The 23,677-nt window shown below is 34.7% G+C and overlaps 1 long non-coding RNA gene across 3 annotated transcripts; it reads left to right on the forward strand.

Moving 5' to 3' along the window:
• The first annotated feature begins 1,251 nt into the window (after positions 1–1,251).
• LOC121071459 lies at positions 1,252–12,753 on the forward strand. Of its 3 annotated transcripts, none has more exons than XR_005820610.1 (4): positions 1,252–1,445; positions 3,076–3,112; positions 5,926–7,716; positions 12,609–12,753. It is a non-coding gene; the product is annotated as an uncharacterized LOC121071459 (long non-coding RNA). The 3 variants fall into 3 exon arrangements; XR_005820612.1 differs by lacking the exon at positions 12,609–12,753 and adding an exon at positions 9,381–11,064; XR_005820611.1 differs by lacking the exon at positions 12,609–12,753 and adding an exon at positions 8,175–9,355.
• The last annotated feature ends 10,924 nt before the right edge of the window (positions 12,754–23,677 follow it).

A 23,677-nucleotide genomic window follows, 5' to 3' on the forward strand; every position in this document is an offset into this window, starting at 1 on the left:
TTAAATGACTAGCAACCTGGCTGGCAGCCTCTGTAAAGAAGTCAAAAAACAAATGATTAACAGCAGCTGAGCTGTCTTTTCACTTATTGGGTTTGTTTTCAAGTAGACTTGAAGAAGTTTGGACAGAAATAGTAGAAACTTGCTTGTCATTTCTTGCTTCTTCCCTGTGGAGAGAAACTTTTCAGTCTGGCACTTTCACAAGCTTTCTTATATAAAAATCTCTTAAAAGTCCTGAGATGTTCCTAACTTCTTGACATTGAATAAAGAAATCACTTTCTTAAATATTTATCCATATGCCAGAAATATGCAGAAAAGAACAGAATAATCACTTCCTGTAGAGCCTTTTTATTCCAGCTATCTAAAAAAAAAAAAAAAAAAAAGAGTAGCAAAGAGTAGCTTTCCATCTCTGCTGGCACTGCAGTAAGTAGGTAGAGAGCACCTACTATGCTTTTACTAATAGCTTTCATACATTGTATGTTAGACAGGACATTATATGTTTTTACATTGTATGTTTCAGGACATTGGGACAATGCCTGAAGTTCTTTCACAATACTTTGCACTTCCCTCTTTCTTTCCTTATAACTTCAGAAATTAACTGGATATTCAAAACTCCAGCTTAAATTTCAGGTATTATGTTAATGAAAACTTAAGAAAAATCTGTTAAACAAATAGAAAAATACAATTTTTCTGAGTGCTGCTGTTCAACTCCAGGAACTCTGAGCATAAAAACTCTTTGAGAGACTCTTCTACCTCTCCTCCTTCTTCTTGTGAACATACAATATGTTCTTCTAAGGCTAATTTACTTAAAGTGTTATAAAACTTATTCTACTTACTTTAGCTGTTTCTGTTCATTATTTGTAACACCAGTGATATGTGACAAGATTTAAATGCATTGAAGCCATCTCTATTAATTGTAAATAAACCTTTAAAAGTCTCTTACGAATCTTCTCTTCTTCAAGCATTCACACAAGGAAAAGGAACAGAAAGATATTGCCATCACTGTACACGCAGAAATCTTAAGCTGCATAGCTGAGCATAGACCAAGGCAGGTTTCCGAGGTGGCTGGGTACACCCATCAGGGCACTGGGGGCACCAGCAGTCCTTGTAATGTCTGTCCCTGCCCATCCCAAGTATTGAGCTGCCTGTGCTCCCCCAGCACCCATCCAGCACAGCTAGGTAACCAGCATCAGGCCTCTGTGATGAGGTCAATGAAGGAGAGCTGTGAGGTGCCTCCTCAGGGACCACCTCCCCTTCCTTCCTCTCTGCCGTAGTATTTAAACTCAATCCTTGCCAGAGGTACATCTTTTGTTAGTCCTGACTCAGGCCTGCTGACCTGGCTTGCTAGATTGATCTTGGACCTGCTTCATCACTTATAGGTTTCTTTGGCCACCATTGACTGTAAGAGGTTACAGATCTTCCTTACTCTGTTTGCTTAGATGCCATAGGTCAGTGGTCTTGCTTGTGGTACTATAGCTTTGTTAGTTCTACTTGTTGCCACTCCGGGTTCCCTGTTGGAGCTGCCTGCTTGGGCTGCCATGGCACTATCCTCTGATCCTGGGACCAGGTGGGGGCTGAAGTAAGTCATGCATCTCTACCTGGCCATGGTGCACTGCTTCAGGATGATGTTTCTGTAGTGTTGGTCCTTGCAGCAGCACCTTCCATAACAGAGGCCAGACATTATTGTAGATAAACTACCGTAGTGATGCTGGATGTTCGATGATTCCCTTTGGCAGCCAAAGCTCTTAGAGACTGCTTGTACTAGAACTGTGTCTCTGTGCTTGGCTGCGTGACCTCTGGCCCTAGGTCTCATATATAATTAAGAGGCTGGACTTTATTTTTTTCTCATGGAAGTTGTTTGCAATTCTGGAACAGAAGTAATTCATGTTCACGCTAATGTAGGTAAGAATAGTACACATCACTGCATAAATGATGTGGCAAGTGGATAATTTTTATTTTTTCTTTACTTATCTAGAGGCAATATAAGAGAAACTACTATTATTTTTTAAAATGTTTAGTGGTAAGAAAGAAATGTCTACATCCAATAGCATGAATGAGTAGAATAAGATTTTCTTGTGGCCAGAGGTTATGTCTGAGAGTTTGACTATGAAGTTTTTGTTGTGGTGGTGGTAGTTTGGTATATATATATTGTTGTTGTTGTTGCTTTCTTGATGTTCTTTTTTTCTTATTATTTCTCTTCTTGCAATATGATGGTGGACTACTAAAATGAAAGAGCTGCTGTTTCAAGGTCGTTGTGAGGAAAAATAAAAAATACTAACTGAATATGCGTTGCATGTTAGTACTTCTAGGGATACGTGGCACTCTGAACAGTCTGGGTCTTAACTGTTAGTTGTCTTGACAATACAAGCTGTTGGCTTGTTTTATTTCTAGTTAATATTCTCATGGATTTGTTGATTTGTATTAGATGTTGTGGGTCACGTCCTCAGCTGGTGTGAGTACTTGAGGTTACTGTTTGAAGTAACCTTTAGTAACTGACACTATCTGATGCTCTGAGAATCTAGTCTGTGCATCCCTAACCTTCTATGAAAATACCATGGATTATATATTTTAAAAGGCTGAAGGAGGCCATGGGCAACCTTGGTTTTTGGAAGACTGTCTGGCTCTAAGGACCATTAATGAGTTAAACCTCCATCTTAAAGTCAAGTTTTGAAACTTTCCAAAGCCTTTAACAACAAAGTCATTGTTATACGGAAAATTGGTGGTTTGTGTTCAAATAAGCTTTAAATTGGGTTCAAAAATATTAATAACATAAATCACCATTATATTTGCTCTTGTCGAGAGTAGTGCCAAAGACTAATATCTCTAGATAAAAGGCATTCTGAAGAGCACACTTAATGGGGAGTTACATATGTACCAAAAATTCATTATTGTTGTTATTATAGCTCAGTAAAGTGGAGTTTATCAGAGGTCTGAAGTACTTTGTGATGCTCTGCAAAGTTGCATTTGGAAAGTTTTTGACAAAAGTTTTTTGGAGATAAAAAGATGTTTGTGTAAAACTATCTGTATTGCATCTGTCATGAATTCTATTTTTACTTATTCATTTGTTATTTGTTGCAGAGGATTATTCTGTTTGTTTCTAAAGCAAACTTCAAAGGTAGGTGCATTAAAATTTTACAGCCATTTCTCATTTAAAGAATAAACCTAGAGCTACAGTTTTGATGGTCTAATTCTAAACTTGCTTTGCCCCTATTATTTCTCAGAACAGATTTATAAAGTTCAAACTTACCTTGGGTGTAGAAACTTCCTATCTTACTGGTGCTTGTTAAAGTGAGACAAAGGTCTTGGGAGCATTTTTAAGCCCCTCTCCCACCAATAACAACAGTTATCTACTTCTAGTTTGCCTGTGTTAAGTCTGAGAAGTCTCACTTTGTTTTGCTTTATTTCTCAGAAGTACACATTAACATTTGTGACCATACATGTTCTTATGTATAAAGATGCATGTATGTAATACCTTTCTGTCAGTGAAGACTATACCACTTCTGAATTTGAGAACTTTGAGACAGGTGTGTAAACAGCAGTCTATCTGCTCAGGTTATGGTACATTCTTGTAACTCTTCAACACTTTTAATCAATGGCAAAAAGATTGTTAAACTACCAACGTGCATCTAAGCTAAAATATCTCAGAAGAGAATCTATTTGAATTACTAAAAACATTTCCTTCCTAATATTTATTCTTAAATAGTTGCTGTTTTCATGCTAGTAGATACAACAGCAACTCAGAAATAAGTAAAAAATTGACAAAAAAAAAAAACCTGACAAATATTTGCTGTATACAACTTATAAGGTGATCGGTACAACTACAGAATATAAAAGCACTACAGGATTTAAGTTGGTGCTACACAGGAAATCAGTAAGTTACACAGGATATTAAACAATATTATTTTGTATCTTGTGTATTGGATGCAGGCAGATTATTTAATAAAAAAGGTCCCAAATCTTCAAAGAAAGACTTGGGGGAAGAAAAATTCACTTAGTCCAAGTTTCTCAAACAAGTATCTTGGACTTCTTTAAAAATAATAAGAAGAAGAATTCTCCAGATCATGAATACTAGGCCTTCCTCACTAAGTTACAACAATGCATTTTTCAGATAAATAGTGTGCATAAAACCCTGTAAAATTCAATGTGGAATGTTTGTTAGGTAGTTCAGACAGGTATTATATTAAATAAGCTAAATCCATTGCTCTTGTAATTTTTTGCTTGTAGCTTCAAAGACTCTTAAAGTGGATGAAGTCTAAATAGAAAGCTGTTTGTTGAATAGATTCTTCTCCCACAAACACATTTCATGAGAAATAACGTATGATAACATGCAACGTTGCACATTCCCTTCAGCCCACAATCTCTGTGGTTAAAACCAGAGGATCCATGAGAGTCAGTTGATGTCTCTGGAGACTGGTTCTGTGTACCAAAAGCACAGTGATCTACAGATTTCTGTAGGTATAAATTTGTATTCAATGTCCCAAAACAAGTGGAAAAGGTGCAACAGGCAACAAATTGATTCAACTAACCCATAGCACCCCTAATATTCTATAAGAAGGATGGTTCTAAACTAAACTTTCCACTTGCAAGTGGAAACCCACAAGGAGGACTATTAAATAAGCTGTTTATTTTAAATTTAAAGTGTTTGTACTATCAAAACCGCTTCATTGCTCTTCTCATAAAGAATTTCAGTAGCATTTATTTGAGCTTGCAGTTTTTCAGATCTTGAATTTTAGGGCTCACAGCTCCTTTTCTCTACACTTTTTTGTATTTTCCATGTTTTAATGACTTGTAGTTCATGTAAATCAATCAACAGACTCAGTCTAAAATTATCATTATTATTAGTCTTATTAAGTCTGTGAAAGTCTTAGTCTAAGCTAAAAGTAAAACTTTTTGAAAAAGCAAGAGGTAGTGGGGATAATGACACTGATGTACACTCTATGAACTGAATTTTCAGTCCCTTAAATTAATGTAAAAATTTCTTAAGACCAAATTTCTGTACAATTTTAGGAATGTTCTGAAATCATTTTCTTAAAACAGCAACCTTCTTATGGCTTTTTTAAAAACAATATAAGCTACAGATCACAGAATGAAGAACACTTGTGAAAGGCTTTGTTATTCATCTGGTCTTTTGTAAAGAGGAAGTAGCCCATCTGAATAAAAAATTTTGGAAATATAATGAGAAAATATAAATCAAACAATACTGAAAAGCGTGACTGAACATGGTTTTTATTAAGCATGACCTTTCTCCAGATCATAAAACAACACAGAAATAATGGAAATAAAATACAGAGGAAATGCAAGTACAGTGAGACCTCCATACCCAGAAATGCTGGGATTAATTTTTCCCATATGTTCTGGCAGAAGCTGTTTCTTGACCCTTACAGCACAGGGAAAGACTTATCTATTCTTCCAAATACTTGTTTGAAGAAGTGGCTTATATTTTGATGGGGGGAGGATGATGATGACTGCCTGACTTTTTTTTCCTTTCTCTACTGGGTGGGGTGGGGAGAAAATACTTTAAAGTGTGTACTTCTATATAGATTTAGCTTCACTGAATGTAAAATGGAATAATATAAAACAGAACTCAAAACTTCCTCAGTTAAGGTTTTCAAAGTTTGAGACAAATGTTAACTTCAAGAATCAAATGTGCAATGTTACTGTTGCATGCATCTACTGTAATTTATACTGGTGTAAAGGACATATAAAATATTATTCTGCTTTTGTTCTACAAAATCTTTGTAGTCATTGTACAGTGTTGCAGAAGACAGTCACAAAAATAATATAAAAATGTTATATTTAGATGATTACCTATTTTATTCCCTTAACCCAGGGTCAAACATATGGCCATGTGTTCTGCTTTCACATTATGTTAGGTATGGAATAAATTACAAACTTCTAATTAAATTGAGCACTTCCATTTATTTTTAGATGAAAAATTTGGAAAAATCAGAGAAAGCAGTGGATGTACAAGGCTAATTCAGAACATCCTTTCTGGAATTACCACTGCAACCACTGGAGCAAATATGATGAAGAGAATTACCAGCACTGTTACTCAATATAAATGGCTCAGAAAATGCCTTTCCTCCCTCTGTAAAATATCTATCTCAAACGTTTAAAATAAATAAAATAATGGAGCTAGCTGAGTAATCAGCCTTAAAATTTGTTACATAGTATAACACCATCTCTTGTTTGCAGGTATTATAAAAAGTTTTTTATGGCACTAAACACCTGGTGTTATGTTATTTTTGTAAAAATATATCTTCATGTAATTGAAATCAATGTTGACTCAGTCAACTTGAGTTCATGCATATGTCAATCATAGAATTGTTCTGCCAAGACACTACTTACTAAACGGAGGACAGGCAGACACAAGGGAAGAAAGGAAGGGAAGAAGGATTTTTAAACATGCTGCAAAAAAATATTGTGACTACGTTCAATTGTTCAATGCAGTTTTTTAGAGAGGCAGAACTCTCCTATTGTGGCTTGGAAAGCTGTTCACTTTCTGCTTCTTTCAGTGAAGTACAAATTCTGTGTTTGAACATTCTGAATATTTGAACTCAAATTATAAGGGATTTGTAGTTATACAAAAGAGCTTGAGAAATGACCTAAGATCTCAGTTGAGAACCTGTAAGAGGCTATTTATTATCATGTACATCTACATTCACATCTCTCCTTCCCTGTCATTTGGTTCATTTGCATGTCTGACTGTAGGGCTTATGAGCATGGGAGAACAATCAAAGCCCAAATAAAGACAACTACTTCCAATCAGTGAGCTAAATGTTTATATTCCATTGAAGGCACATTCATTTAATACCAGCATATTTGACTAACTGCTTCATGGCAATTCAGCAAGTCTCAAAGGTGGAAGGGAATCGACAGAAAAGCACTAAATAAAAGATGGTTGCAAGACGGTAGCAGCATCTCAAATCAAGAAGGTCTGCAACTGGCCTCTTAACTTGCTTTTGTAAAAGTGAGGATAAATTCTTTTTTTCTTTGTACAGACTTCTAACTGATGAGAAATTACCTTGCCTCAGTCATTGTCCTCTTTGAACCATTGATCCATCTGTACTGGCTGACCAACAGCAGTAATAAAGCATGGAGGGCATAATCACTATGTGCTTAAATAAGTATTTATTCATTGATATAAAATCAAATTTGAATTAATACTAATATTAAATTTTATTATTATAAAATTGAAATATAATTTTGTCAATGTATGCAATGCCTAAAACATATAATACTGTAAATCCCACAAGAGCAAATATTTTAAAATGATACAGGATGCTGAGAAAGGACACTTCAGTGTTAACTTTAAGTACCTACCTTGAGGTCAAGAAAGTCCCTTACTATGGCTTGCTGAAGAGAAGAATGAGTTGTAAATCCATCTGCGTGCATACTTGGACTACTGCTAGTGAATAATTAGGTCTGCACAACAATCACAGACTCATTGGGCTACAGGGACACCTTTAAGTGCAGCACTTCCCCAGCAGTATGGGGGATATAAACCTGTAAAGGGAATATAAAGTCTGTAAAGCACAAATTTTGATAAAATAGTTTCAAATGCGTGTTTCTGTTATTCTGATACCCATTTCTGCACAAATTTCTTTACACTACTTCTGCTGTGAAGCCACCAGACTTCTCATGCACGTGAATAGAGGGCCAAGGTCAAGATTTGTTCTATAAATACAGAGCTGTTACTGTGATTGCTGACAACAGAAGGTAGGCTTTCTTTGATGGTCATGTTTAAAAATCCCAGCATCCTGCTTTGAAAAGGCATTTCAAATTTCTTTCAGCTAACAGTTGTAAATTGTAAACATGCTAAGAGATTACTTTCTAATTTTTTCTTGTACTGTTAATTATTTTTTTTAAATCTCAGTATCAAATGAGTTCATCATCATAACTATGAGATATTAGCTTGAAATAAGGATAATATAAGCAATACAAACATAAGTGTTAACAACATGCTTAGTAAATATTCTGCCATTCTCAGATAGTGAACTGGTTATTGATATTTCTGTAATTTTGTGTCCAGCTTAGAGCTCATTGGGCTGAAACTGGGAATGGTCTATACCTTTTGTAACAGATCAGTCTGGAAGACTAGAACATCCACATAAGCACCAAAACTGACAGATCTCAATGTTACTGCATGTTTGTGGTTTTTTGTTTTGTTTTTTTAGATTACTCTTCTAGCAACAGAAGATGGAAGAGGTTGAGTCTGCCTGGGCTTAGTCCTTGATTCTAGGCTACTTTGTGAGGAAAATTTAGTACCACATCATGTCTACAAGAGCCACACTGAGACCCTTACAAGTCTCATTCTCGGTTGTATGTTTTTATTCCTTGGACCTTACCCAAAGTCTCTATCTAGCACATGAGACACAGAGGTTGTTGCCAGTATATTAGATTATATATACCAGATAGTTTCATTCCACCAGCTTAACAGGGACTTTAGTACACTTTACCTGTTGTATTTTCTACTGTGAAGCTAGGAACTAGCTGTTTTGTCTTGGGCAATAAGGCAAACAAAGTCACTGTCTATCCTTGGAGCATGTTTTCTGAGATTTGCTAGGAGATTCTAGTTCTTATTGGCACTTTGGGGTATTTCACAGAATTAGAACACAAGTCATGTAAGGAAAACATTGATTTCTAGAAAAGTTAATAATATATAATTAAAGTGGAAAGAAATAATCAAAAAATGAGGGATACATTGTCAACTGTAGCATTTTCCAAAAATGCTATTTGGAAAAAATTTTGGCTTCAGTTTGGTTGGATTGGACTCCATACTACATTTTATCAGTAGTAGGTACTATTATTTTTGCTGATGATCTTTCTGAAAGGAACTGTGTCATTACTCTAATCTTTTTGGCATTTCAGTTTTCTTTAACTTCTGTAGAATAGCATGCAGTTCTGCAGTTAGCCGTATGTAGATGTCATTTTGCACATGGAGCCCCTCTGCACTGACACAGCAGAATTGAAATCTTAATCTCCACTTTCTTTCAGTAGAGCAGTAAATCACAATACTAGAATATTAGAGATGATAGCCATTTTAGATAAATGTTATGTTCCAAAATCTTTTCCAGTTGAGCCTCAGAGTTTTTGACCAATGATGCTTCCACTGATTCCCTGAAAAACAATACTACTGTTAAAATGCACACAAAATTATGGATTTTTATGTACTTTTTAGATTCACTTCCAAAATAGTGCATATCTAAATCAAAATGCCAGTCTTCTGTATTGGTGATAATCAGTTATTTTTAGATTCACCAGAAGCCAAAACAAAGATATTAATTGTAACCATCAATTAATATGCTACCCATTTGTCAGGAGGATCTAATGACCTAATTATTAGACCATTATTCTTTGCTTTACCATCATATTCCCTGCAGCTGTTGTGCAGACTGTCAGCAAGGCATACAAACTACTGCCAGAAGCCAGCTCTCCACAGCTGGGGGAGACCTGAGGGCCAGGCACTGAAGAGGCCAAGTCACACAGCCAATTCTCCAGACTTTTCTCTAGTACTTATGGTCTTTTTAACATGAATGGAATAGATAGGTCCTTATTTTGTAACACTTACATAAAGACTTTCAACATTAGGATCACGAAACGTTCTTATATGATCAAGGAATCCCCTTCCAGCAAGGCATGCAAATAGTAACAGAGGCACCCACCTTGTGTTAGTGAGACACTTTGTATAGCTGTATCTTAAAAGTTGAAACACAACTCAAAACTTCATCTGTGAATGCTTTGTCACATCTGAAATCCATATCAGTATTCTATCTGTTTTATTTTAGTACTTATTCTGGTATCACAATGACAGTGTATTTTGCAAGGCCAGATAGCTGGTCTTTGTGTTAATTTTAATGAAGTGATCTATAAGGTCTAACAGGTTGTAGTTATTACTGGACTTATAAAACATTTTGTAGTGTTTATACTCACTGAATACAGATAATGGATACTGAAGTAATGCCCAAACTATTAAGTATATCAATAAAATGCAGCATCAAAAAATAAATGAAAAATGACCTTTGTTTTATAAGTACTGCTTTTTTGCAGTTTAAAATAAAATAGTCTAACCTATGAAAGAAGTCTATCAAGAGCTATTAAAGGCAAAGCTGAAGACAAAGTTTTCATGTAAGAAGATATTGAATTCCAAATAGCTGGAAACTGAGAGAGTACACAGGAAAGACTTGCATCATAAATTTCTCTGTTCTGGTACTTTTTTCCCTAAGCATTCACAACTGAATATTTTCAGAAACAAGATACTAGGCTGAATGAATCATGTAGAGCTGTTCCATTATATTCTTTGGCAGAATAAATCAGTCTTAAAGAGATAATTTTAACCTTTTTTAAAATCCAGTCTTCCCTGACATCATTTGTTACACAATTTGTTACAGCAGATGAAAGCAACTGCTTGGTTTGAACCTACAGAAGAATGTAAATAAACGAGTTTTGTAATTAATTCACCCAGAGATATAGCCAGTATATTGGACTGAAAATGTGTTTTGTGAAACATGCAGATACCACAAATAACACAAATACACACACAAAACCTTTTGTTTTCCTATTATTCCCGCTTTTTTAGTATGAATGCCAGGTTGTAGAGTAGTTTTTGTTGCCAGTTTGTGATGTCATACATCACATATGAGGACACCGTAGAACAGAGACCCTACCTACTTGTATTGCATAGTGGTGGTAAGTGGTGATGGAGTCTTTGTATTTTCTTTCTCTTTACTGAACCTTGCAGGTTCTCCTAACAGGAGCATCCAAGGCACAGGTCTGGTAGATTTGTGATGTTTTTTTTTGGTGTTTCCTACAGCAGTGATACTTTATGTCTGCTAGTAATTAGTTAGCATTACTCTGGCACTGCATATTACAGGGGAAGTTTTAGAAGAGGAGCTGAAGCGAACAGATTCTCGGGTACCTCTAAATAATGTTAGTTAATTAATTGACCTTCATATCACATAATATGGCTGGAAGAATGTTAACAGAGTAAAACAGCTAATCACTTTCACCGTATCATCTGTATAGTGAAAGACCACTGCAAAAATAATTAAATAAAAACTTAATATGAAATATCTCTGGGTTTACCACTGATGGTGTCCTACAAATCAGTTTCCACTATTTAACTGCTTAAGCTTTAGCAAGTCCAAACTTCTTTTTTAATTAAATCAACCCTCATGACACGTTAATCTGAATTGTAATGGATTGCTTCTCTAAGGTATCTAAGACTTATTCTGTCTCTATTATGTCTGCAAAGCTTATACCATGGTGATTGTTTTCTGATATATTAAAAGCATATGGATTCATGAGGAGATAGGATTTTGAGATTTCTTTTCTTTTTGATTTTGTGATTTGTATTTTAATAACCCTGAGGTCCTTTCCCCCAGCTGTTGTTTGTCAAAACATACAGTATGCTCTATACTTAACTCCTTCAAAAGTGCAAGGACACCTTTCTCATTTCTGTAAAGAAAAGTGACCTTGAATACAACTTGAGACATCATGAGATCTTTCAGAAAATGTTGTTTAAGAACACCTAAATAATGTATTTCTGGATACCATTTCTGTTCAGCTGTCAAGTACTTAAGAATATCAATGTGAAAGAAAGTTTAAAAATACTGGTTAAATAGTTTATTAATTTATTCTTAGCACAATTTACTCATATAGATTGCTGTTATTTTTCTCTTATTCTTTATTCTTTGATTCCAAACAGGCACAAAACATGGGATTCATCTTGTCTAATTTCAAATGTCTGAAAGATTGTCTCGATCTAAGCCAGTCATATGTATGAACTCTCATTATTGAGAGAACTAGACATTGTAGGCAGACAATTTGTCTAAGCTGTCTTAGATGCTTATCTTCAATGAGATGAATCGCTCCCTGAAGGTGTTTATTTCTCTCCATTGACTATAAAGAAAGACTAGATGACTAGTTTGGATGACAACTTTTAGTTGTCTGATGTTTACTGAGATGGATCTTACACAAAGTGCCCAAAAGCACTCTGGTTTATGAGGCACTGAAGCATTACCTCTTCCAAAGCCAGATTTCTGACAAAAATGGTCTAGATTTCCTTAGACAAACCTACTTTCCTCTGATCCTCTCTGATCCTTCAAAGTTGATTAGAAACATTTAGAATTAAAAAAAAAAAATGTATTGATGGCTCTGTAGAAAAAGAAAATTTTGCCAAAAAGTTTGAATTCAGTGTTCTAAAGCAATACTGTAGAGAATGAAATATGCAAACAAATAAAATGCTAAAATGCTAATACTTTCATCTTTTCTTGATGATTAATCCCCCTTTTGTTTCAGAATTATGATAATACTGAATAGATCAAAACTCTTATTGGCTTATTTTCCACTACCTTGTACTTAATCTTACCTTTCAGTCATCTGCAAATTACCTTGCTATATACAGCATTTAAATTTCATACACCTATTCATACCCTATTCAAAAGTACTGGGATTTAATATACGCCTGTAGAAGTAACCATTAACCAAAACTCATTATTTTCTGCCTGTGTTACAAACTTTAAATATTTTTTTTGCAAGTTCTTATCACTGACAAAATATTATTAACAATATTGGGACAGTGTTGCTCATTCACTGCCCACATTTCACAGGACGCTCACCAGTATCCCTCAAAGAATATGCACTTGAAGATGCATAGAGGAAATACTGGAGACTAGCAGAAGTCACAGAGCTGTTGCAAATGGCTGCTGAACTTGAAATGCAAATACTGTTTAAAAATAAAATAAAATAAATAAATAAAAGTAAAGATAAATCTCTTGACGAGTTACTTTTATTCTAACAGGATTTATACCACTCTATGCTTGTGCTACTCTAACTTTATAGTGACTCAATATCATCACCTGCCTCCTCCTAGGCAAAATAAACACTAACATGACTTGGCTAATTTGATAGAAATTTGTTCAGTTTATGGGTCAAACCTGCCTTATGTGGTGGTCCTGTAATAGGTATTGACATAGTATTAGTAATATTAAACATTAATATAACTAAACCCATGGCCGAAATTCTATCATCTTAGTCTGTAGAAGACTAGTCAACTTGAATGTCTGTCTTTTGATTCATAAGTGGTTTAAAAAAAGAAAGTGTTTCTTTTACATGAACATCATGGAATGAGCTAAGGGGAAAAAAAGTCCATCACAATGACCTTGCAGTTTCAAATACACTATTCACTAGATTGCATTTATATTTTTTTCTGTGAGCATGTTCTTTACACTAAGCTTTCAGGGACCTTTAATGTTTTGTACCTGCTGCACAATTAAATTAAGAAGTATATATTTCTAGGTCTGACAAAATGGTTAATCGTGACTAGAATAAGATCAGCTATATTAAAACTTTAAAATTTTATGAACCTTATCAACTCTAGGTAATACTGTTGTCATTTTTTTTACATTGAGATCTCTGTCCTTTGTTCTGGAGAGGACTGAAATGAATATCCTATGATATGCCTTGTTTTCATCAATTTCTCACCTTTCTCGGGAAAGATAGCTCAGAATAATCTAAATGAAGATATCACAAGCTGAAGGGCTTATCTGAACTTCTAAAATGTTTAACATTCATCTATTAACAACAAGGTTATTTATTTTACCGCTAGTAAAAGAACTTAGCGCTTTGATATAATGATGAGAGACTTGATGTCTTGATGTACACAATATTAGCTGATTAAGAACAGTTTCCTTGTACATGAACTATTTTTTCCATACTTTAATTGAACAGTAGTAATAGCACTCAGCTCTTTTTTTTAACAAGCTACTAAATAAGTTATCAACTATGATGACTATTCAGAGCGATGTCTCAATGAAGCAGATCATTACTCTGATTAATTATATAAAATCAAATTTGCAATACAAGTCTCAATGGAGGCACTTCTGTTGTTTAAATACTGAAGAATAAGACTTACTATTATATTTTTCTTATAACCTTGCACACCGAACTTCATAGCAGGGCTGACCTTTACGTTATGTGGGAAATAGATTGGACTCATTGCAATTTCAGAAATGATATGATGAAGCTAATATTCCCTGTTATGCAATTGTAAAACAAAAACAGGTCAACATCTGCTTAAGTGCTTTAATAATTACAGTTAAATTTAAGCATTTGTTTAAGTTTAAAAATATATATCAGTACATTAAATCAAATTCTACAAGCTCTATCTTCATCCAGAGCATTTTAAATAGGATGACTCATCTATAGTCTATTGATGAAAAAATGTCAGAAGTCAACAAAATCCTTGAAGATTATAAAATACATTTCAGAATATCACTTTTTAAGCACTATTTTTCAACTATTTCTAACCTCCTCAGAAAAAAATAAAAAAAATAAAAAAAGGTTGAATACTATTGAATATGATGCTAACAATTTACTTTAAATATCCCATGCAGAGGAAAAATATTCTGCAACCAAACTGAATAGATTTATTTTAGGCCTATCACACTATATTTAGTGTATGAGGTGAAGTAGCTGAAATCAGCATCCTGATCAATGTTAAATTGCTGTAATCTGGTAGAATATGTCCCATGTTTTCACAGGAAGATTATTGTTTTTAAGTTTTGTTTTCAGGGAGATAACAAAAAATGCAAGCATGTTTATAATATCATAAAATATATGCCTTCTACTCCTCCTGATTCTGCATGTACTTGTGTGTACGTGCAGTATTTTTACATGTACATTTACGTGGTACTTATGTGAAGTGTACCAACATTATTGCAGATTGGAGATAAGGAATAAGGTATCCCCTATAAAGCCTATTGCTGAAATATAACCTATATTAGTATATTATACATTTTGAACTAACAGTAGAGTTAGTATTCTCATTTATCTTGAAAACTAATGTACAGTTACTCTGAAAAAAATCCTGTTTAAATGGCATACTTCCTAAAATTTCAGGTTCTTTCTAAATTATCCTACCATTTCAGTATTTCTCACAACATGTTATGTATTAAATTAGTATAATAGTATTAGGTATTAAATTTGTATAATTATTTTACATAACATTATTCACACCCACCTTTATTCTCACATGTCAAAGGTTTAATTGTATTTACATACCTGAGTCCAATATTTGACACTTTATTGTGAATTGTTCTTTGCCATATCCATTCTCTAGTCATGATTAATTTTAATTTAATACAGAAAAAGGAAATACATCAGTACAGAATCATAGAATTTATGACTACATATCTTTTCCCCACTGTGATTAGGACAACTGCTGAAAAAGATTTTACCGGAGAAATGTTGTATAGTAAAAGATTGAACAAGGGACAGGTAGATAGAGTAATCTTGGAGAACTGTCAGCACATCCATCTTGTTTCTGAAGGAAATTTGTCAGTGGTAGTTGATTGGCTCTAATCTGAGTATAATGAATATGATATTTTGATGCTGTATATGACATTTCTTACCTTGGCAGCAGCCATTTAGGCCTTGACTACCAACTGCCTATAGAACTTCAATTTATGTAAGGTTTCTAATATGCCTATGATGCAGACCCCATTATAACTGCACATTTTATGAATGTTAAAGTGTTCGGTCAATCAACACCCCTGTGAGGTGAGAGACTATAATTATGCTACCTTTATAGGCAGAGAAATTGAAGCACAGAGAGGACAAATGATTTGTCCATGATTACATGACCTAAGCAGAGAAGCACAGCCTTTGATTTTTGCTTGTTACTGTACTCTAACTTTTTCTGCTAAAGAAAAAAAAATCACTTGTGAGACATTAGTTATTCTGAAGAGTAACAGGAGAAGCATTTTTCCTGTTTATTCATTTTTTCTTACCACGAGGGACATGGGTCCCTCAGCTATGGTAACACTATGATTCCTGCATCTTCCAGAATTCATTATTCTGCTGAAGCCTGACTGCTGCTTTTCATTTTGACTTTTTTCCACTTACTGTTCAGACTCAAATTTCCTGTGAAAATTAATATGTACATTTCTTGATGAAGGGCAGTAATGTTCCACAGAATGACAGAAAACACCTTTGTTCATTACTTGGAAAAAGGGAGAAGTTCTCATCTCTCTCACACCTCTTGTCGTTTCTAATAGATGGTAACTCACCCTCTAGGAGAGGCTTGTACTACCAGCATTTACACCTTCTGTCATCATTCTAAATTCCTCTGAGACCACCAATGGCATAAGGCTTTGTATGGCTGACAAGACAGGATAAAAGTACTCTGGATATTGGTAATCAGATATGGAGTCTTTAATTTTCTATGCGAATAATTTCAGATAAAGTTCAGAGTGATTAAAATTCATTATTACTTGTAGACAGCTCTTTCATAATGAAATTGGTGTCTATCAATTTCTTAATAGAAAAATACTCATTCCATTTAAAAGAAAAAAGTATCACTGCAAGTGGTACTAAATAGTCCCTTTTCTTTAACACTTCACCATGGTAGTAAGATATGGTATGAAACAAAGACATTTGTTCTTGAGAAAAGCAAAAGTTGTAATGCTCTAACATGTCCTTGGGATATCTGGACTTGGTAATGGACCCTTGCCAGAATGAAAGAAGGAAAAAAAAAATTTACCACCAAGCCATGTCAACCACTCTACTTCACAGATACAGGCTCAGTTCTCCGTTTTCCTTACTTCAGGCATAGTCAGTTTCTCTTTAATAGCATGTAAATACAGTAAATGCAGCTGCTAATGTGTTATTCTCCAGTCATTTGTTGCAGCTGATTAAGGAGAAAAATGTAAAAGGTTAATTTTCTAATTACATACTCCCCCGAGGTAAATTATGCATGTTATCACATCCATTGACACTCTACAATGGGCACTTTTTATTGCCGAGTGATTTTCTATGGAACTGTGCATCTTTGTACAGTTTATTTTTAGTAAGCAAGAAGATGGAGGGAAAAAAATATACATCCTATCAAAATTTCTTAACTCTTTCTAGAGAGCTTGCTAACAGGATATTAAGGCTTGCCAATAAAAATTCACATTCTCACATCTCATTTTTAATTTCTATGAAACTGCAATAAATGGAAGAGAAAAAAATTAAAATGGGCTAAAAGACACGCCCATGTTGGATGGCTCTCAGTAAAAGTTTTGAAAGGCATCTACATCTGAAATATTATATTTTAAAAGAATTTCCTTTAGTAAACAGTGTAGCGTTTACTAGTAAAGAACCACTTTACAGCTATATCGGACCTATTAATTACAAGCCACATGCTACCCTACCTGGTGTGAAAGCTGCTTTTCAGGATCCTTGTGCCCTCTGAACAACAGTGAATAGTACATTCATATGAGTAGTTTTTTTTAAAAAAAATATTAAAAAATAAAATAAAAAGTGCTTTGTTAGTTTGCTTTCTATTCTACTATAGCTTTATATTGCCATCTCAAATGGTGGAATAGAAAAGCAACAGTGACACAGGCGATCACGAATCATTTATGATATTAGCCTCGTTTCAATCTAGAAACAGATGGTTTGCACTCAGTAAATTTGTCATTTATTAAAGATAATAAAACAGTGGGAAAATAAGCCAGAAAATAGAGAAAGATGACAAAAGCTGATAAGAATATTTCCCTTAACATTTTTCCTTATCCCCAATGTACAGTAGAGCAGGGGAATGCTATGCCGTTGGCCTTTCATTTCATATTGGTTGGGAGGTTTATGTTTTACACTGAGTCTTATTCAAGAAAAAATGTTATGTGGAAATCCTTCAAATAAATTCAATATTTCAATAGTTTTACTAAATAAGATCTGCTAACACATCTGCTTATGGCAAACGAAGCATGCAAAACCAGGGGGGAACAAAACAGAAAACAAAGTTTATTTTCTCAGAAATCATTCTATTTCAGGATTTTTTAATGCATTACATTCATATATATATCAATGTTATATATTTTTACATTTTTTTCCAGAAAAAAAAAATTTGCAGGCCAAAATTGTTTCAATAAGAATTTTCATCCAACGCTAACGAGCATAAGTTAGACATTAATTTAACGATCATATGAACTAAAGTTGTATCATACTGGAAACTTCCTAACCCAGATCCAGAGGTCTGAGAGTAGTATAAAACTTTAAACTGGCAGATCAGACAGAGAGAAAAGGAACTTTGAATTAGTTGAGACCATGGCCTTGTTTCATTTCCTGCCAGCAGACAATAATCTATTTTTTGGGCAGTGCTGGTACACTAGTAGTTATTTTCTCCTTCCCAGCCTTTAATATAAAGGGGGTTTATGGCCCTTTACTGCTATGTAGCTTTTGTATCTCTTCAAACTTTATCGCTATTAAGTTTGGCTGGTGTAGACTATATACTACATCTAGTCTGATAAATTGAAGGCAAATAAACAAAATGTTAACCCATTTTATGTGTCTGAAACATAGCTCCTATTAATGGATACACAGAGCTCTACAGAAACACCGCTAAGTCCAGGTACACCAGTGAAAAATTTGGTCTTTCCATATTTTGAACATCAAGCTAAGCCAAGCTAAGCCTCTTCCTCTTTCTCTCACAAAAAAAAAAAAAAAAAAAAAAAAAAAAAAAAAGTTCTGAAAAATAATCTTTGAGCTTTTGTATACTTCGTTTCTTACATATAAGTTTAATTCAACTTTTTTGCTACAGAAACAAAACAATTTATTTCTAACTTTTGGTGTTATAATCTTATGGAAATCAGTCTCTCTCCTCTCTATCCTCCACTGCCTAATTTTTCTAAGTTAGGTAATGAGTGTAAATTTTTGTCTAATTTTTCACAGTTAGGTAATGAGTGATAGCTTTTCACAAGTAAAATTTGGTCTGATTCAGTCTTTAATTATATGGGATTCCTCTACGTTTCGAACACATTTTGGATCAAGCTAAATATAGAAGCAACCAGTGGTCAGACTGCAGCTGCTAGGTAATAGGAGGCCACAGTGCACAATCAGCATTCCAGCACATCTGCCTGAAGTTCTACCAGACACACACTTCTGGAGAGAAAGAATAGTTTAGGCTGCTGATGTCTGATGATGTTGAAACAGGATTGACATACAGATCACTGTCAGATCCAAAATGGTAGAAAAAGACACATCCCAAACTCGCACATATCACCAATCTGAGTACCCAGAATGTGTACAGCTGGTGTCCTCCTTGCCTTCTTCGTCACTGCAACAGATCCTAGACACTGCATGTGGACACAAGCATCATGGTGCCTGCGGGCAGACAGATTGAACACCCCTGCCCTTGTGCCTGACTGCAGGACAGACTTCCTGGACACTACACACAGTTCTGGTGTTTGAGAATATGGAACAGTGAGTGAGGGAAAACTTGTTTCAAGGTTTCGTTTTAGATAAAATCACTGTCACTCCCAGTGTTTCTTATCTCTATCTGACAGAGAACTGTGTCAAAAGACACATCAATGTGTAGAATTATTAACCGAGTTCATGAGATTTAAATTTCTGGGAAGTTTGCTTGCTTTTTAAGATTCTACTTTACATGTTATACTTTAGCATCTGTAAGTCTAACGTCAAAATCATCTGATAACAAGCAAACCTGATTAAGATCGAGCACAGTTTTATGATGGTGACAGTCTCTGTGATGATGAACCCATTATCTTGCTCCTGTGCTGTTTGGAGAATGAAATTGGTGATGCATTTATGAAGCAAGAAAAAAAAGGCCAGAGACATATGTGAGTACCTACATCTGACCAAAACAGTCCTAAAGTGAGAGCCAGACATTTTCAAGTACTGAATATCTAGCTAATTCTTTATAGATCAAACATCTTTTCTTGGCTACCCTTGGAATTTCTTTCTATTTCACATCTTCACGGAAGGAAGGTACCATGGTAATTTGCTGCAGCTTTGTACACCTATCCACCACCAAACTACTTTGATCCCTCATGTAAGCACATCCATTCTAAAGGAATTACACAAAGTATGATTTTGTCTCATATTATTCATTCACACAGTAAATGCTAGGATTGTTTACCCACCACATCAACCCAACTATTCACCCACAATCCATTTGCAGCACAGAGATTGCTGAGCAGCCAGGACAAGAAGGGTGACTTGAGGGCAAGAAGCTCTGATATGCCAAAGGTTATATGCAGTGTCTTATGACTGCTAAACATTAGCTGGAAAAATCCTAGAGTGCAATAATCAGCTTACTGACAGTACTACAAGAATGAATATTAGCACAGAGGATAATCTAATGTCTTTTTTTTTTCTCTCTCTTTCTTTCTATTCTTAATGTAATAAAATAAAACTAATATAGCACAATTGTGGATGGAATATATACACAACAAGAAACCCCTTTCTTTCCCCATATATTTTTGTTGAAATATAATTTGCTAAAAGTGCAGTTGTGGTCATATCATAAAATAGTCTCATTTTCTGTCTTCTTTCAAAGCTCTCAGTTCACAGTTTTCTTATGTTGATTGACTCTAAGAATCCTCATGCAAAATCCATTCAACTTTGCTGTGAAACTTTTCTGCCCCAAACGTTCAATAAATGGTCTGTAACACAACATTTTTTTTAGTAACATCTGAAACAATATCATTCAAACTTTTCATGCCAACTGCTGAAGCTATTTATATCATGTCTGTAATTTAAACGCTTTCGCTAAATCTTATTCTTGTTGCCTGCAATTCACAAACCAAAGCTGTTTGCTGCAAGGCTGTTAAGTAGTGATGGGTGAATCTTACGAGATATAGGCTAATTACATTGTTCCATTTGTTTTTACTATAACCAATTTATTGCTTGTATTTATTATTAAACGTATTTTGAAATACTGCATATCTATACAACCCTACTTTAAACGGACTTTAATGATGATAAAGCACATTTCATGTGGGTAGCAAAGCACAGTATTATAATTTACTGTTTATAGACTGCACAGCTAATTTATGTTGGTGGAAGGGAAAAATAGATACAGAAATAGAAATCTTTTAACTTTGGTAAAACTATTGGTGACAAGAAACTAAGCTTTCAGTCCTGGCTCCTAATTTAAGATTCAGCGTTTAGTTTTCATATATAAACAATTGTTGTTTTTGTGGTGAGATTACCTACACATCAATATTAGTGGTAATGTTTTAATTGATACAGTCATCGCTCAAAAGGGTCTGAAATCAAAATCCTTCAAATGTTAACTTCTGCCTCCATGAGCTTAAACTTGGCTGGAGATTCCAGATTGTCATCAAATTTCTAAATCTTCTCATAATCTCATATAACCTATGTTATTATTATTACTACTATATGTTATGTTGTTATTATACAGTAATGATACACCATTTTAGCCATGCTGGCTTCAACCTTACTGCTCATTGGTCTTGTATTCTCTGGATCATCAACCAGCATGATCATTCTGACGCTGTTAAATATAAACATCATCTAGAAGCCTGTTATTTTTATTTTTCCCTAAATAAAATTAATTACTTAATGATTTTTTTATTATTTTATTTTGCATTTATGAATTTTGACTGATTAATTCTAGTAAACCAGTAAATATGTTGTCTGTGAACTACTGGTGTTTGTTACATATCTGTGTTCACAGAAGAGAGCATAAAAAGGAGATACAATGTAAAGTGTATGAGTAAAGGAAATGAGCTGATAAACAGGAATTGTGTATCCTTCAGGATACTACTTTTAGCAGCTAACCAGAGGTTCATCTCCTTGGTAACTTTGATCACACAATCACATGCCTGGGAAAGCCTCTAACATAGGTTGTTGTAAGTTTAAAAAACAAAAACAACAACAAATAAAGTTTTTTGTTTGTTTGTTTTTTCCTGCAGATTTGGTCAGATCAGATAGAGAAAGTGCAAATTCTGGGAGCAAACAGAAGTTCATGAGAACTTTAAGGAAATTCTCAGAAGTGCCAGAAGTCTCCAGGAATGGTAAGGAAATTTAAGCTTTGAGAAATCATGTTTTTGTTTCTCTCAAAAAAGTGTATTTGCTTGCAAGGTTAATTATGTTACCCTTGTCAGCTGCCACCGGTGCCCAGGGAAAGAATTTTAAACTAGACTGGAATTTATGGAAACTGGTTTTAAGTAGTTGAATTATTGTGGAAAGTGCAACAGAATAACTCTTGGATGGGCCATTTTTTAAATGAGTCACAGAGTATTTGTCTAAGTAATGATTTGTAGAAGCCATGGAAAAAGGTGTTGAAGCTTACTGAAGACCAAGGAGACTTAAATGCCTATAATCCAACAACACAGTGTTCCCTGAAAGCCTCTGCTGGTAAATGTTCAATAGGTGGTGAGTGTCCTATGTCTTTGCTGTGTTTGTTCCCAGCTACCACAAAGATTTGTGTAATTCATTTAAGCATAGTTTTCCAACTTTATTCACGTTTTGAAACTCAGAGGAGCAAAGGGGAGTACATTTCCCTAATTCTGACAGGAGATAAATTGCTCCTTCTTTGGGATTATGTCTTGATGGTCATGCTCTGAACATTCAGAAATATTTAGCTGTGTTTTGAGGCTTTTTGTGATGGGGAAGGTTCTTTTTTTGTTTGTTTCTTTTATATTTTTTTTTTCAGATTTGGAAACAAAGCTCAAAAATTGATACCAGTGGTAGTTTCTGGTTGCATTTTGATCTAGTTCAGACATAACCTCACTTCATTTTGGAAAGGGAGTTTGTTGATTCAGAAGGCTAGGACTTCTATAGCTGTCACATCAGCTCTATTTTGAGGATGAGGCAGGAGAACCCATTCACCGAACAATAATCTAATTATATATTTGGATTTACTTTTAAAATGCAAGGACAAAATTGCATTGTTAATAAATTCACAAATCCTTTTAAAATCTTTGCAGAGCTTCAATGTGTATTTCAACTTATTCTTCAGACTCACAGTTGAGTCTGAAGCTCTCCACCTTCTTCCAGTTTTGCATCGTTCTTCCTTCTGCTCAGATGCTTCCTAAAATACAGAACTGCTGGCAGGAATCTCACGGCAAAATGTCCAGTGTGTCTTTAAATATAATGGAGATGTTCTTTGCTGCAGCCCTGCCAAGTTGCTGATTGCTGGCAGCAGATGGCCATGCAGCTCTATCTGCACCCTATTGAGATGAACAAGTGACAATCTGCAAAATGCTCAAAACTAATTTAAACTGTTTTAACCTCAGGAAACCCAAGAGTCTCTTAGGTTTCTTTGGTGAAGTGTAGGCAGATTTTGTGCTTTTTCATGCTCTCCGTCATAAAGATCTCAATGCTCTCAACACAAGTACATCTCATCAATTATGCCCCAAGCACAGAGATATCAGAACTGCCAGTGGAAAAAAAGCTGCAAGGGCATTCTGCTTATTGACATGCAAGTGATATTGAGCATTGTGCATTTTTCAAGAATTCATTCGTCTGAAGGGTCTTCAGCAAGCACAGCTTTTTCAGATAGCATGATACTTTCTTAGGCCATATATGAAATCAAACCCCCAAAAGTACTGGACTTTCATCTGAGGCACATTAGCAAAAGTGATAGAAGAGTTAGACTAAGGGATGACTGAAAGAAAACAGTAATATTAGCTAGGCTGGACACATAGAATTTGAACTTGGACTGATTTAATGAAGAGATTCTAACAATTACGTTACTATATCTTATTCTGATGCAGGTGGTTCTGAAAAATATCTGGCAGTATATCAGATTTTTCAGTTAGTATTCTTTCCTTAGTTCTGTTGCATTATAATTTTTTCCATTGTTCTTGTCTTCAAAATTAGACAAAAGCTATGTGAGGCAAATTCAACTCATGTTTTCAGTAAGTTC

Source organism: Cygnus olor, chromosome 5 (genome assembly GCF_009769625.2).
Source record: "Cygnus olor isolate bCygOlo1 chromosome 5, bCygOlo1.pri.v2, whole genome shotgun sequence".
NCBI lineage: Eukaryota > Metazoa > Chordata > Aves > Anseriformes > Anatidae > Cygnus > Cygnus olor.